Source organism: Saimiri boliviensis, chromosome 1 (genome assembly GCF_048565385.1).
Source record: "Saimiri boliviensis isolate mSaiBol1 chromosome 1, mSaiBol1.pri, whole genome shotgun sequence".
NCBI lineage: Eukaryota > Metazoa > Chordata > Mammalia > Primates > Cebidae > Saimiri > Saimiri boliviensis.
In genome coordinates this window covers 294,603,513-294,617,940 of record NC_133449.1, presented here as the reverse complement: position 1 = coordinate 294,617,940, position 14,428 = coordinate 294,603,513, and the positions used below count along the sequence as shown (strand labels likewise).

The 14,428-nt window shown below is 39.2% G+C and overlaps 1 long non-coding RNA gene and 1 pseudogene across 1 annotated transcript; both read right to left on the bottom strand.

Annotated features, from left to right (window-relative positions):
- Window positions 1-381: 381 nt before the first annotated feature.
- Window positions 382-10,077, bottom strand: LOC141583553 (uncharacterized). The gene is made up of 4 exons (XR_012516207.1): window positions 9,856-10,077; window positions 6,207-6,281; window positions 1,360-1,543; window positions 382-620 (listed from the first exon to the last, which is right to left on the bottom strand). It is a non-coding gene; the product is annotated as an uncharacterized LOC141583553 (long non-coding RNA).
- On the bottom strand, window positions 8,018-9,311 carry LOC101028311 (heterogeneous nuclear ribonucleoprotein H2-like; annotated as a pseudogene).
- Window positions 10,078-14,428: the final 4,351 nt, after the last annotated feature.

The window sequence follows — 14,428 nt, the reverse complement described above, 5'->3', positions numbered from 1 at the left end:
TTCAACAGGCATAAAGCCTGACCCAAATTTATTTACTGCTGAATAAGCTTGAATGTCATGAACTTCAATTACTTCTGTAAAATAGGGGTAAGAATGCTTCTACCATCTTCCTCCCAGATGTTTGCTTTGAATGCATAATGTTTCAAACACTGGAAAGAACTATATAAAATTAATACCCTCAATAGTGTTGATACTGTTATGAGATGCTATTTGAAAAGGGCAGAGAGAACCAAATGAGTTTGCATAACTTTCAGTACCGTAGATGACCTTCTTTGAACAAGAAGGCCATTTGTCTTCTACACTGGGGGCATAGTCCTACTGACAGGAGCACAAAACAAGGATTATTCTTCTAGGCAAGAGAGCTTGTTGATTGAGTACAAATGTAAAGAAAGCTTTTTAATATGAAGAATAAAATGCACAGAAGTTGATTAAAGTTTGGATTCTTTTCCTGGCAGGAGTTAGAATAATTTATGCATTTTCCATCTAAAGTTTTCTGTCTGATTACACCGAGGAGAACAAAGTCATTAAAGGCAATTACCATGTTAATAGACAAGAGCTTGAGAACATTGAAGGTTGGGTAAGTCCATCTTCCAGTCACACACAGTAGTTTTCTCTTCTGCCTGTAGGTTTCCAAATGAATATGAATTGGCAATCAGCATGTTTCATATTCATAATGCAATCAAAATGCATATTTGATTGAATGCCTCATTTAATAAACCAAGAAAGTATTCATAACAGTTGTGGTAATTAAGTTTTTAAAATTTTTATTGAGGTATAATTACATATAGTAAACTGTGCAGATCTTAAGTGCATACTGTAATTTTTTTAAATGTATATACCCATGGAACCAACATCTAGTAAAGACATACAGCACTGCCTTCAACCTAGAAAATCTTACATGTTGCTTTGCATATATTCTCTTTCTCACACCCAGAAAGACCACCATGCTGAACTAGGTTCCCACAGACTGCATGTTCTAGAACTTCATAAAAAAGGAAATGTCTAGATATCATATCTAAGCCTGCTTGCTTTCAGTCAGCATAGTGTTTCTGGCATTCGTCCATGTTGTGTGCACCACCAGTTCATTTCTTTCTACTGCTATTATCCCATAGTACGAATATATCACAACTTGTTTATTCTCCTGTTGATGGATTTTTGGATTGTTTAAAATTCTTGCTGTTATAAATCAAGCTGCAATAAAAACTATTGTACAAGTAGTTTGTGTAGTCATATGTTTTTATTTCTGCTAGAGAAATACCTTAGAGTTAAGTTGCTGGATCATAAGGTAGCTGCACATTTAATTTTATAAGAAATTACCAATTAGCTTTCTACAGAAGTTACACCATTTTACATTCCTACCAGTGAGCATGAGACATCCAGTTACTCCATGTCCTCTCTGGCATTTGGCGTTGGCAGTCATTCAAATTCAAACCACTCTGGTGTCTATATGGTGGTTTTAATTTGCATTTCCATGATGACTAACAGGGTTAAACATCTATTCATGTCTTTTATGGTCATGTTTATATCTTCTTTTTGGAAATATCTGTGAAAGGAAAAGAAATCTCGGGACCGCTAAATCACTAAGCCAAAGGGAAAAGTCAAGCTGGGAACAGCTGAGGGCAAACCTGCCTTCCATTCTATTCCTAAAGAAAAGTGGCTACTAAGATTTAGAAAAGCAACATGCCTCCCTCACAAGGAATTTCCTCCTGGACAAAGGACAGACAGAACTCAAAGTCCAAAGTTGTCCCTCTGTTCATTGAGATAAATGCATAGCTGATTGCCTCCATTGGAAAGGCCAATCAGAAACCCGAAAGAATGCAACTGTTTGTCTCTTACCTACCTATGACCTGGAAGCCCCCTCTCCTCTTCCAGTTTTCCCACCTTTCCAGACGGAACCAGTGTACATATATGGATTGATGTCTCATGTCTCCTTAAAGTATATAAAACCAGGCTGTGCCCTGACCATCTTGGGCACATGTTGTCAGGCTGTGGGATGGGCAGGTGTCCTTAACTTTGGCAAAATAAACTTCCTCAATTGCCTGAGACCTGTCTCAGATATTTGGGGCTCACATACTTGTCCAAGTCCTCTGACAATTTTTATTGGATTGTCTGTCTTACTGTTTTTGAAATGTAGCAGTTCTTTATGTAATTCAAATTCAAGTCCTTTGTCATATATAGATTATGAACATTACTTCTAGTCTATAATATGCTTTTTTACTTTTTAACACTCTTTTGAAGAGTAGAATTTTTTAATTTTCAAAAATCTGTCTTACTTTTGTTTTCTTTTTTTTTTTTAAATAAAGTTAGTACTTTTGCAATTTCTCTGAGAAATGTTTGACTACACATATTGCAAAACATGTTCCCCTCAGGTTTTTTATAGAAAGTTTCAAAATTTTAATTTTTATGTTTCACGTGTAATCCATCTATTTCTGTTCATTTTCATGTTAGGGATAGATAAAGTTTCAATAGTTTTTATAAAATAACCAGTTGTTTCAGAATGATTTGCTAAAAAAGACTTCCTTTCTCTAACTGAATTACCTTGGCACAGTTGTCAAAATTAATCTTTCTGCATATATGCAGATCCGTTTTTGGACTCTATTCAGTTTCATTCATCTATCCTGAAGCCAGATTGCACCATCCTGATGACATGGTAACTATACAGTAACCCTTAAAATGAGGACTGTGCATCTCTCCCAAGGTCATTCTTTTTCAAGGTTGCCTTGCTTGTTCTGGGTTCTCTACCTTTCAATGTAAATTCTAGTATTAATTTTGGCATTTATGACTATCTCCAAAAGAAGCCTTCTGGGATTGTTAAGATGTATTTTAAAAATTCCTCTCCTTTATACTTACCTTCCAAACTACCACAGCAAAATGCAGGGGATGGTAGGGGGGGTTAAAACAACAGTTCTCACAGTGTTATACAAGAAAAACTGGGAACTCCAAACTCTTCATAATAATCCAAAATCTGTACTTGCTTTCACAATCCCCTGAGTATACAGAATATAGAAAGATCATTGTTATGGTTTCAGATTTTACATTGCAATTAACTTTAAAGAATTACTACTTTTTGAGATTTGCTGTTGTAACAAAAAAGTCTATCCACAATTATCTGAGGTGGTTATTAAAATATTTCTCCCTTTTCCATCTGTATATCCATATTAAGCCAACTTTTCTTCATATATTTCAACCCAAATGACATAATACAACAGATTGAATGTAGAAGCAGCTATGAGAATCTAAGGATCTTTTATTAAACCAAACATCAAATAGACTTGCAAAAATGTAAATAAATACCACTCATATCACTGTGTTTTGGTTTGGAAAATCATACTTTTCATTTAAAAAATTATGTATAGATATGTTTGGCTTATTACATTTAAATAAATAAATCCATGTTTTAAAATTCCTTAGTTTTAATTTGTCATGTGAAATTTTAAAAATCTGATAAATAAAACCTACATCAACCATAGCTCATGCAGTTTTAAGCATATTTTGACAATTCTTGAGCAAATTCTGTAATATAATTTTCTCAGAAACTTATTTCTATATATTTCATTTTGAGAAGTGGTATTACATCAGGTTAGAAAGTAGTAACAGTGCCTTTCTTTTTAGATATATTTGTTTCTTCCTTTATTTAGCACAAATTTTCTGTACACATAATCCATCTTCTAGAATATGTGCTTAATTAAATAGAAGGTATACATAATTAGACCAATTTAATCCAAAGTAATATTTTTTTATAACTCTGAGTATATAAAACCAGACAGGTCTGAGTATTTCTTTGTGTTAAAATGTTTGTGCCCAAAAGCAACGAATTTTATTGTTCTTCCTTCAATATCTTCTCTGATAAGTTTTCTAAAATAACTAGATATTTATTTTATTTCATGGATTCTAAAATAGTTTGGATATTTTAGAAAACATTTGTGTATTCATACCAACCACACTTTCATCTCTCCCATCCTCCAAAAATGTAAAAACACTAGACATAAGTACTCTTGTTATGGATTCATTTACTCAATGAACACTTATGTAGTGAGTGTGATGGAATTTGTCTGAAGGCTATCTGCATTCAATAAAGTAACTGTGAAATTCTTTCTAAAATAAACATTTCTTTTTTTAATGCAAAGAAAACTTGGAAAAACTAAACCATCTAGTAAGTACGTGGGTTTCTATGAAGCAAATTCCACTCCTATTTAAAATGACAACTCTACCTTTTCATTTCGAATCAACATCCTACACAAAATTATATCCTTTATCCAGATTCATATGTTCAAAGTCATATTCTTCATATAACAAAAAAGCTACAAAAATGCTCTTAACATTTTGTGCAAATCCAACTTCAATTTTAAAAAGAAAAATCTGAGATATAATAATTACTTCCACACAAAAATGATGACAACAGGCTCTGATATATAAATAGGTTATAAGCTTTAGTGTCCATGTGCCTCGAGAGGCTAATCTTTGTCAAAGAAGATAGCCATTTCCTTCACGAAGGCAAGGGTATATAGGCACCTTCTCACATAATTCAGAGTAAAGAAAGCCTTGTACTTTGGACCTAACACATAGATAAATTTAATGGTATACCAGATACATCACATTAAAGACACAGAGAGAGAAAAGGGCAGAACCACCCCATAAAGGTCAGCCTTAGAACGGCACCCCTGCAAGAGGTTGGCAAGGATGAGGATGAGTTCGGCAGAATTACTGCAGCACTGAGAATCGTGAGAAACAGAGGGATCTTAGAATCCCCTGATATCATCAAGACATTTGCTCCCTCCAAATCTCATGCTGAAATGTGGTTTCTAATGTAGGGAGTAGGCCTGGTGGGAGGTGTTCGGGTCATGGGGGCAGATCCCTCATGAGTGGCTTGGTGTGGTCCTTGTGGTAATGAGTGAGTTCTTGCTCGGTTAGTTTCTACCAAAGAACCCGATACCTCTCTTGCCTCTCTCTTGCCTCTCTCTTGCCAGGTGATGTGCCAGCTCCTTCTTCACCTTCCGCTATGACTGAAAGTTTCCTGAGGCCTCACCAGAAGCCCAGCAGATACTGGTGCCATGCTTGCACAACCTTCAGAACCATGAGCCAAATTAACCTCTTTTCTTTATAAAGTTACCTTGTTTCACATATTCCTTTATAGAAACACAAAAATAGACAAACATGCCCAGTGGAACCCCCTGCAACAGATGAAAATGGTCATCTGGTCCTCAGGTGTACTCCTTCAGTGATAGACATTCACACTCTGCCACAGCTCTTTTCTTTGGCTTTGGTTTTCACTGGCCAATGCGATTGTCCTTTAATTAACTTTAAACCTGCCTTCATGTAACATCCACCAATTGTTCCTTTATGAGATAAAGAAGGAAGGTGACCAGCATATTCCAGGGTCCGCTGGTCCTATAAGGTGACTAGTGAGCAAAGTCGGTTGTGATGTATGAGTGACCATTTCTGGGTCAGCCACAGTCAAAACAGGAAATAAACCATTAACCTATTTCTACTGACAATAGACTCAGAATTGTACTCTTGTCTTTGGAAGAACAGAAATATAATTGAGCCTTCTGAATTAGACCATCTGGTCCTAAATAATAGTAATAGTCCATGCCACCTCACTTGGGTCTTTCTCAGGTTTGGTGGAGAAAGATTTAAGAATAAAACAAACAATTCACGGTGCCTTGCTCAGACACGGTGGATTCCTTGTGCAGCTGCCTATGGTTTGACCCCAAAGAAGCATCCTCTGAAAAAGGATGGAAGGAATGTTTGGGTTTTGCTTGACTTTGTTCATATATGAAGACATTCCCACTTCCTTGGGTTCCCTTTATTTATTTATGCAACGTTTAAAGGTTGCTAGACACAGAGATAAATACATACTGGCCCAGGCTGATCTTAAGTAAGAGGAAGTGTCTGGGGGAGCAGGAAGAAGGGCAGATTCACTAGCACAAAATCACCCTGAAACCTCCTCAGCCACTGACTAAGAAGATGCACTGAATCCACATATGCGTTTCTCACACATAGGTACATACAGCACTGCTCATACTACAGGCTCCTTCTCATACATAGGTACATACAACACTGCTCATACCACAGGCTCCTTGCTGTTTGTTCAGTCAGTAATTTTTGAGAGCTAGGGTTGTGCCAGGCACTAAGATAGGCATAGAGCACAGAGTAACAAACAAAATGCACAAGTATAAATAAATGTAATGCTGTATAATATTCACACAGTGCTTCCACAGGCGCCAGGCGTTCTCCCAAGCACCTTATGAATTTCAACTCATTTGATCCTTGCAAGGACTCTAAAAAAGGGTATTATGGTAGAGAGAGTCAAATAATGTGTCCAAAGCCACATATCTAATCAAAGATGGAGCCTATGATTTAGTAGAAAGGCTTTCAAATGAATTTGATCTCTAACCCAGAGACAGAATAGCTTTTACATCATGATTCATTATACATGCACACACATACACGCACACACAAACACATGCACGTTTACATATATATCACTGGAATTAAAGTGCCGCCAACCATACGTATTTTTGTAAGTGCAATGCACTCTCATATTTTCTATTCTCTTACAATGTATTCTAATGTTATTAAAAGTATCTGTCACCATTCACTAAACTGATGTCATGAGTCCTTCCCTAATAAGTCACAAACTGCGAATTTAAAAATCACTTTTGTGGTAGGATCCTGGAGGGATATGAAAGTGATGATCACAAAATAACTATAATTTTTTAGTGTGATATAAAAGCTCTAAGGATGGGGGTGGGAGTGGGAAGAAGAGAGGTCCCTCAGAGCCTAGGAATAAAAGACAGGAGCGACAGGTCTGGATAAAGCCTGGAAGAGCTTTCTAGGCTTCTGTGACAGGAGGAAGAGCCTGCACACAGGCTTTGGGAGAGGAAGGAACTTGTTCCAGTGAAGAAACAAGAGAAAGCTACTGTGGATGGAGACAGAGGACAGCGCAGTGTGGCACAGAATGAGGCAGGAGAAGGAAGCAGCCCCAGGTGACAGGAGATTTTGAGGCCACGGTAGAGTGTGAATGCAGAGTGATGAGCTACAGAAGCAAATCATTAGGGAAGGTGCACAGAAAAGTGAGGAGGCAGCACTGAGGTGATCCAACTGGACCTTGCATTTTGTTTGTGCAGTACTAGTCATGCTTGGGCCCCTGTGCTGTACTGTGGTGAGTGCTGTGGGGGCCTCATTCCTAACAGCTGCACCCAGCCCCAAGCTGCTGAGTTTGCCAGCTGATGGCTCACAGCTGCCCTTTTCTCTGCCTACGGCCTTCTGCAGGACAGGGACTGTCCTGTCCTGGAGACCACATACCCCTCTTCCCTCAGTAGGTTGGGCATCTAGCAGCCAATGGCCAACCACCATGGTGTCTCAAAGACTGTCCCCCTTGCCTGATGCAGGGTAATCATGGTGTAATTTGTGGACCTGATTCTAGAGAGTCTAACTCAAAACATGTGTGATGGGCCAATATCAGTGGCTCACACCTGTAATCCAAGCACTTTGGGAGGCTGAGGTGGGAGGATCATTTCCCAGCAAGTTTGAGACCAGCCTGGGCAATGTAGTGAGACCCCCATTTCTGAAAAAAAACATAAAACTTAGCCAGGTGTGGTGGCTGTTCAAGAGGCTGAGGCAGAAGGATCACTTGAGCCCAGGAGATGAAGGCTGTGGTGAGCTATGATCATGCCACTGCACTTCAGCCTGGGTGACAGAGTGAGACCCTGTCTGAAACCCAAAACAACAGCAGCGGCAACAACAACAACAAAAATGCATAATGCCTGATAAGCTAGACAAGAAACTGGCCTCATGTTATGGACAGACACAAATTGAAATTTAATTAATATGTGCTTTCTTTACCTGGATTTCGCATTTCAACCAATCTGACTTTTGAATTGTTACAGACTTAGGAAATTATTGTTACTATTTCAGAGATACCAGAAATACTGTCTCTTTTTCCTAATTGTTGGGAATAAGTGCTTATTTTCCACTGTTGTGAGGAAGAATCAGCATTCAGACAAAAGGTTTCTCAGCAAGGCTTTCTTTTACTTTCTCCAGGAAGGTCACTGCTCACCAGCACTCTTGCCATGAGAGTGCTCTGGAAACTGTACCCACCATCTCCATATTTATGATCAGACATTCCTGAAAAACAGTAACTGAGGTCTCTTCCAAATCTAGTAGACCCAAAGCCATATCCTTCATTATGGCCACCACAGTCATCATAGCTTCCATACTGTCCACCACAGGCACCATGCCTCATCCTTTCAAACCCAGCTCCTCTGCCAATGCTATTATACTTTCTGCCAGCCCTCAGCCTATCATAGGGACCTGGCTGCTGCATAGCTATGAGCTTTTGAGGGGGATCTTAGTGGTTTCGAACTTCTGCTTGGCTACTCTTGAAGATCTCAATGTACGTGTGCCCTAATCTTTCCTTGTATTTTCATAAGGCCTTCTCAGTTTTCTCCTGTGAAGCAGTCTGTACAAAGGCTTCCCCCGTGCTTCTCCCCTGAAAGTTCACTGGCAGTATGATCCCATTTGGCACAATTTCAAACCCTAAAAAGAACAGAACAATCTCTTCCTTGCTACAGCCAAATGGGAGTCCTATAAGCCAGATGAAGCCATCTTTGGCAGTTTGCTTCTCAGGAGAGAGAAATGGGTTCTCAATGCCATAAAGAATCAACACTGAGACTATGGATCAGTCAGTTTTACTTTCTGCAGAAAGGGTGCCACTCACTAGCAGTCTTGCCATGAGAGCACACCTGAACAAAGGAAACAGAAGCATTTATAACCTGACACAACTATTTTACTGCTGCATCCAGTTTCCATTGACCAGAACAGGATCTCACACTCTAAGTTTACCTGATTGGCTAGCAACTTAAAATTGTCCTAAATAGGTAAAGGTGAGAAAGGACAAAGAAGAGAGGAAGTGACTTGTGGAATGCTGAGAAAAGCAAAAGTACTTCTTAATAATGGCAAAGGAGGAAACTATTATCTAACGCTTGCCTAAACTTTCCCAGACATCTCAGGGTCAATATCTGAGACATCCAAGGAAACTTTGAAGCAAAACTTCTATTTCATTTTCTAGGCTAATGTTTCCTTATTAAACTCTCCCATCACCACCCTGAATCGGAAATTCTCTCCACCATAGGGCCTTTCACTGCTTCTACCACCATTATCTCCACCATCACCACCGTCACCATCATCACCACTACCACCTCCACCATCACCACCACTACCACCACCACCTTCATTACCACCACCACCTCCACCATCTCCACCGTCACTAACTTCATCACTACTGCCACCACCATCACCATCATCATCATCACCACCACCTCCACCATCACCACTACCACCACCACCTTCATTACCACCACCATATCCACCATCACCACCATCACCAACTTCTTCACTACCACCATCACCATCATCACCATCATCACCACCACCAGCACTTTCATTATCACCACCACCTCCACCATCACCACCATCACCTTCATTACCACCACTTCTGCCATCACCACCATCTTCATTACCACCACTACCTCCACCATCATCACTACCTCCACCACCACCTCCACCAACATCACCACCACCACCTTCATTGCCACCACTACCACCACCATCAACATCACCACCACCACCTTCATTATTACCACTACCACCACCATCACCACCACAACCTCCACCATCCCCACCACCACCACCTTCATTACCACCACTACCACCACCATTATCACCACCATTACCACCACTATCACCACCACTACCTACCACTATCATCACCACCACCACCACCTTCATTATCACCACTGCCACCACCAACACCACCACTACCTTCACCATTATTACCACCACTATCTCTACCACAACCACCACCACCTTACTAATTGGTCTTTATCCAACTGAAGGCATGTTGATTTTTCTCTCAAGGCCTTATATTAAGAGACTTAGAGACTGACCTGTGATATGACATAATTTCAAGGCTGGATGACTAAGTCTGAGCCAGATGCAGGTGCATCAGTAAAGGTCATGTGCTCTACAGAAAGGGAGATGGTCTCACAGATGCAGAGAGTAGCAAAGACTCACGATGTCTATGACCTCAAAAAGGAAATGAATGTTGTGGTTCCTGGTTCCCGATAGGTCCCTCAAGGCTGAACCTCCTCACATATTGGGGCTTTAAAGATACAGCTATATCAAATCTGCTTGTGTTTGACCCATTTAAGAGGTGAGAATCTTCTGTTTTTGTTATTTGCAACCAATTCTTAAATAAGTGAGTAGCAATGTCAAATCAAAATAATCATAGCATGTTACAAAAACATGAAAATATGTAAAGATATCATTAAATTTACTTAAGATATAAGCTTATGTAGCAATATTTACATGGACATTACAATTTCTTCCTATATCCAAACCAGAAAACTCATAGAGTTGACTTAATTGAAAATACAGAATTTAAATTTCATCTATTATCTTTGAAGTAAGGGATTAAGAAAGAATAATCCTATGATTCCCTGTCTTTACTAATTTATAGCATATTGCATGATTAACACATTTGACTCTCAAGTCAGCAAGGAATGAAAGAGATTAAGTAATTTCATTAGTTATCTAACTCTAAATGAATGATGTATTTATCATGATTGAGGAGGCTGATACAGTGCAAACATGTTCTTACTGCAGCCAAAGCTAAATTGACTGGGGAGAAATTATGGATGATCATGAGTAAAATATTTCTTCCTTTATACTTAAAGAGGAAACAGAAAAATAAAAAACTGTAAAGGCAGCAAGATCGTCATCTTGCACTTAATAAAACTGAAAAGGTTTGACTGCTGCTTCCAGGGGGACTCAAAATGAAGAAGTTATTTGTATCCGATTTTTCTTTGGCTCTTTTCACCCTACACCACTCAGAGGTATCTGCCACAGGGGAATGTGCAATGAGTCATCTTGATATGTTGCAGGACACAGAGGGCTTCTCTAGATTTTCATCTTAAAAAAAATGGTTGTTGAGAGAGAAAAGAGTGATATTCCTGACTCTTTGATTACTTGCTCACTAAGAGTTAATACATTTAATTTCTGCTTGACAGCTGGGCATGGATTAAGTGTGTTAAGCAGTTAATCCCTTATCTTTCAAACCTACAGATTTCCCCAGTGGAATCTCAAAGATGTGCTTACAAGACAATGTGTATTTTGTTAGTTACTTACTGAACTGGAACTTGGTTTCCTGAAGGCCGTTACCATGTGTTTTACCAGGTGACCCATGTCAAAAATGACCTATTTCTCATTAATTCACAGTAAACACTTGAAGCAATATCCCGCTATGTTTAAATGTTGTGTCTATATTTGTATAAATAATGAAAATATTCTAGTTATTGCTTCCGGTCCTTGACAACATCAGATGCTTGCTTTATTTTTTTGAAGATTTAAAAAATATATTATAAATGGACCACATAGTCATTTTAGAAAATGTGGAATGTAAAATAAAAAATTGTAAGCGTAAGGAAATAAAGTCACCAATACTTCCACCACCCACAGTTTATCACTGATAAGGTTTGCTTGTGTGCTTACCTTAAACACTTGAAATGATGAGTAATTGACATTTTAATTATTTATTTAATACTATAGAATAATTTTCCCAACATTTTTTGAAAATACAAGCATTATGGATAGCTTAGCTTAAGTGCTCAATCTCATACTATTCTTTTAGATACTGAATAATCCCTAAATGTGTATGCTTTGACTGTGCATGCACAAATTTCAGTAATCATACTGATTTTCAGTAGATACGTTACGTGTTTTGTGTGAATAAAATTCAGTATTATCTTCAACAAGCAGAAAACGATGTCCTCTGGCCTCCTGCAGTTCCTAGGGTGCCTGCACGCAGCCAGCTCATCCATCCCCAGCACCACAAAATAGTTAACCTCCTAAAATACCAATTCCTATGGAAGCCTCACCAAATGGACAGTTAAATGGGAGAATGGTTAATTAAAGATTTTACTTCTATGATGGTTGAGATTTTCTAAATACATTTCCCCTTTTGTTTTGTTCTAGAGTGAATTCTTTTAGTGCTTGAGACTCCACTGATTTATGTGGCTGATGTATGCAGGCACACACATCTAATTCTGAGTCTCTATCAGGAAATACACAAAATGTATACTACATTCCTTGTATCATAGGCATAGTTTGATTTTTGTTCTTTCTAGTTTTATTATAGTAGCATTTCTGCATTAGCCTTCAGCAGGAAATGACAGTGTACTTTTAAAATAACTTATGTGTTAAAAGGATTTGGGCTGAGATAATTTAGAATTAAGAAGGAATAAATATTTTGTAAATGTAATGTGCTAAAAGCCATCTTTGAATCCCAGCCTAAAAGATTCTGATTCTTATCACAGCCTTCCTCCCTTCCTTCTTTTCTTTTTCTTTCCTTCCTTCATTTCTTCCTTCCTCTTTCTTTTCAGAGATGATAGCTTTCCATCTTGCTGATCTTGGGATGAATGTTCATCAACTTTAAAGACAAGGTTCCATAATATAGTTGTTTTGAAATATTCAGGGCAATGATCCTGCAAGGCCAGTAAGAACTGGTCTGGGTCTTCCTTTCTCTGCAGAGGATGTGGCTGAATACATTAGAATTATAGCTTCAAGGGTGCGTGCCTGTTTGGCACATTCTCTGTATTTCTCTGATAGAATGGAGCAGGAGAGGAAGTCAGATCAACAAAACCTACTTGTCAGGTCATGAGCTACTGCTAGATGCTCCATGCACCCATGAACTTACTTTATCAAACACATCTACTTACAGCTGAGGCCCAGAAAATGTAAGACAATGCCCCAGGCCATTACAAAGGGTCACGCAGGGTCAGGGCTGAATTCATGTGCTTAACCCTAAGCCCAGGACCTTCCACTCTTCCAACCCTCCTCTCCAAGGTCATGGTACTCAACCCCTGCAACTTTCCATGGCCTCCTTCCTTACCTGTAAATTCTTCTTTCCTTGAGCTCTTCCCTTGCACCTCTCCCACTTGGACCATGCTTCTCTGTGTGAAAGCACATTCTCTCCTTCCTGTCCCCTTCTCTGTGTGAAAGCACCTTCAGCTTTCCGCCACCTTCTCTTTCAGTCTGGTCCAGCTCTCTCGGAATGTTTCCACTCTACCGCCTTCTCTCTTTTTCTTTTTCTTTTCTTTTCTTTCCTCAGAATACTACTCTTCTGAAAGAGCAAAATTAGTCCCAAGAGTGTCAAAGTGTAAAAACAGTGTCATCAATAATACAGTTACATTAAAAATATCCTCCATCAGGCTGACACTTGAATCCTTCTTTAGGAGTCCCTGAGGGGCTCCTGATCAGAGTACACAGGCAATGCTTCAGACCTCTGAGGAACTTTCCCGCAAAATGGGCTTTGGGGTAGGGCAGGAGACAAGAACTTCTTGGGGGAGAGAAATAAGGAAGGGAGAAAAGAGAGGAAGTACATGCGCAACTTCCCCTTGGCTTTCTCTCTGCCTCACATTGGCTGCTCATCCAGGGCTTGTTTCCTCCCCAGCATTAAGGGATGACCTTCTCCCACCTCCTGATCACTGCCACCTCCCTGCCTTCTTGCAAAATTTTCCTTTCTCCCTAATTGTCAGTAGTTCTCTGCAAATTCTTCTCAGGAAACAAGGGTTACATATATACAACTGAAGACACAAAAATGCTGGCCAGCCACATGCAGCAGTGTAGCCCTATTAAGAAAGGGCATTATTCAAATATCTTGCAGAAAATCTAGCTAGTAAAGGTTCCCTGATGATCATCTTTCATGAAATAGGATGACTGGTGAGCTGAGTGTCGCATCTGCCTGGATAGCCTCTTGCCTCACTCAGCCATGGAGCGGCTTCCCCTCTCCCCACTGGTGGTATTCAAGAAGCATATAATGAATCATGCTCTTTCCATCATTTCAGGGCAGATATTAGTCAACACATAACTCAGTCGGAACTGAGCACTAACTACCACTGCAGGTCTAAGTTTGTGAAGACCCAAGAGTAAGTTCTGACCCACAGCTGGAATGCTATCTTACGGGAGGCTCCATAGTTCAGAGCAAAGTGCGAATAACAAGTTTCGCCTTGTTTCACCCCATTTTCATTTCACGGTAAATTCATAACTTAATAACTTTAGACATGTTTTCAAATATGCATTACCTTGGTCATAAAGGAAGCAATGAAAACATGTTACTGGATTTGACACAGAAAAGCAAATCTAAGTAACTGCACAATTAGTGATAGGTTACATACCAAGAGAGACACTGTTAATTTTCTAAGGAAGTGTAGCAATTTGTATTAATTAGACACGTTTTCTGTTCTCTGTTTTTCCTAAGTTAGGTTATGAAACTAAACCCACCACTCCAGGGAGATGAATTACAATCATTTTAGTAGGGGAGTGTATGCCAAACTTGGAGTTCTCTAAATCACTCAAAGTGAACAGG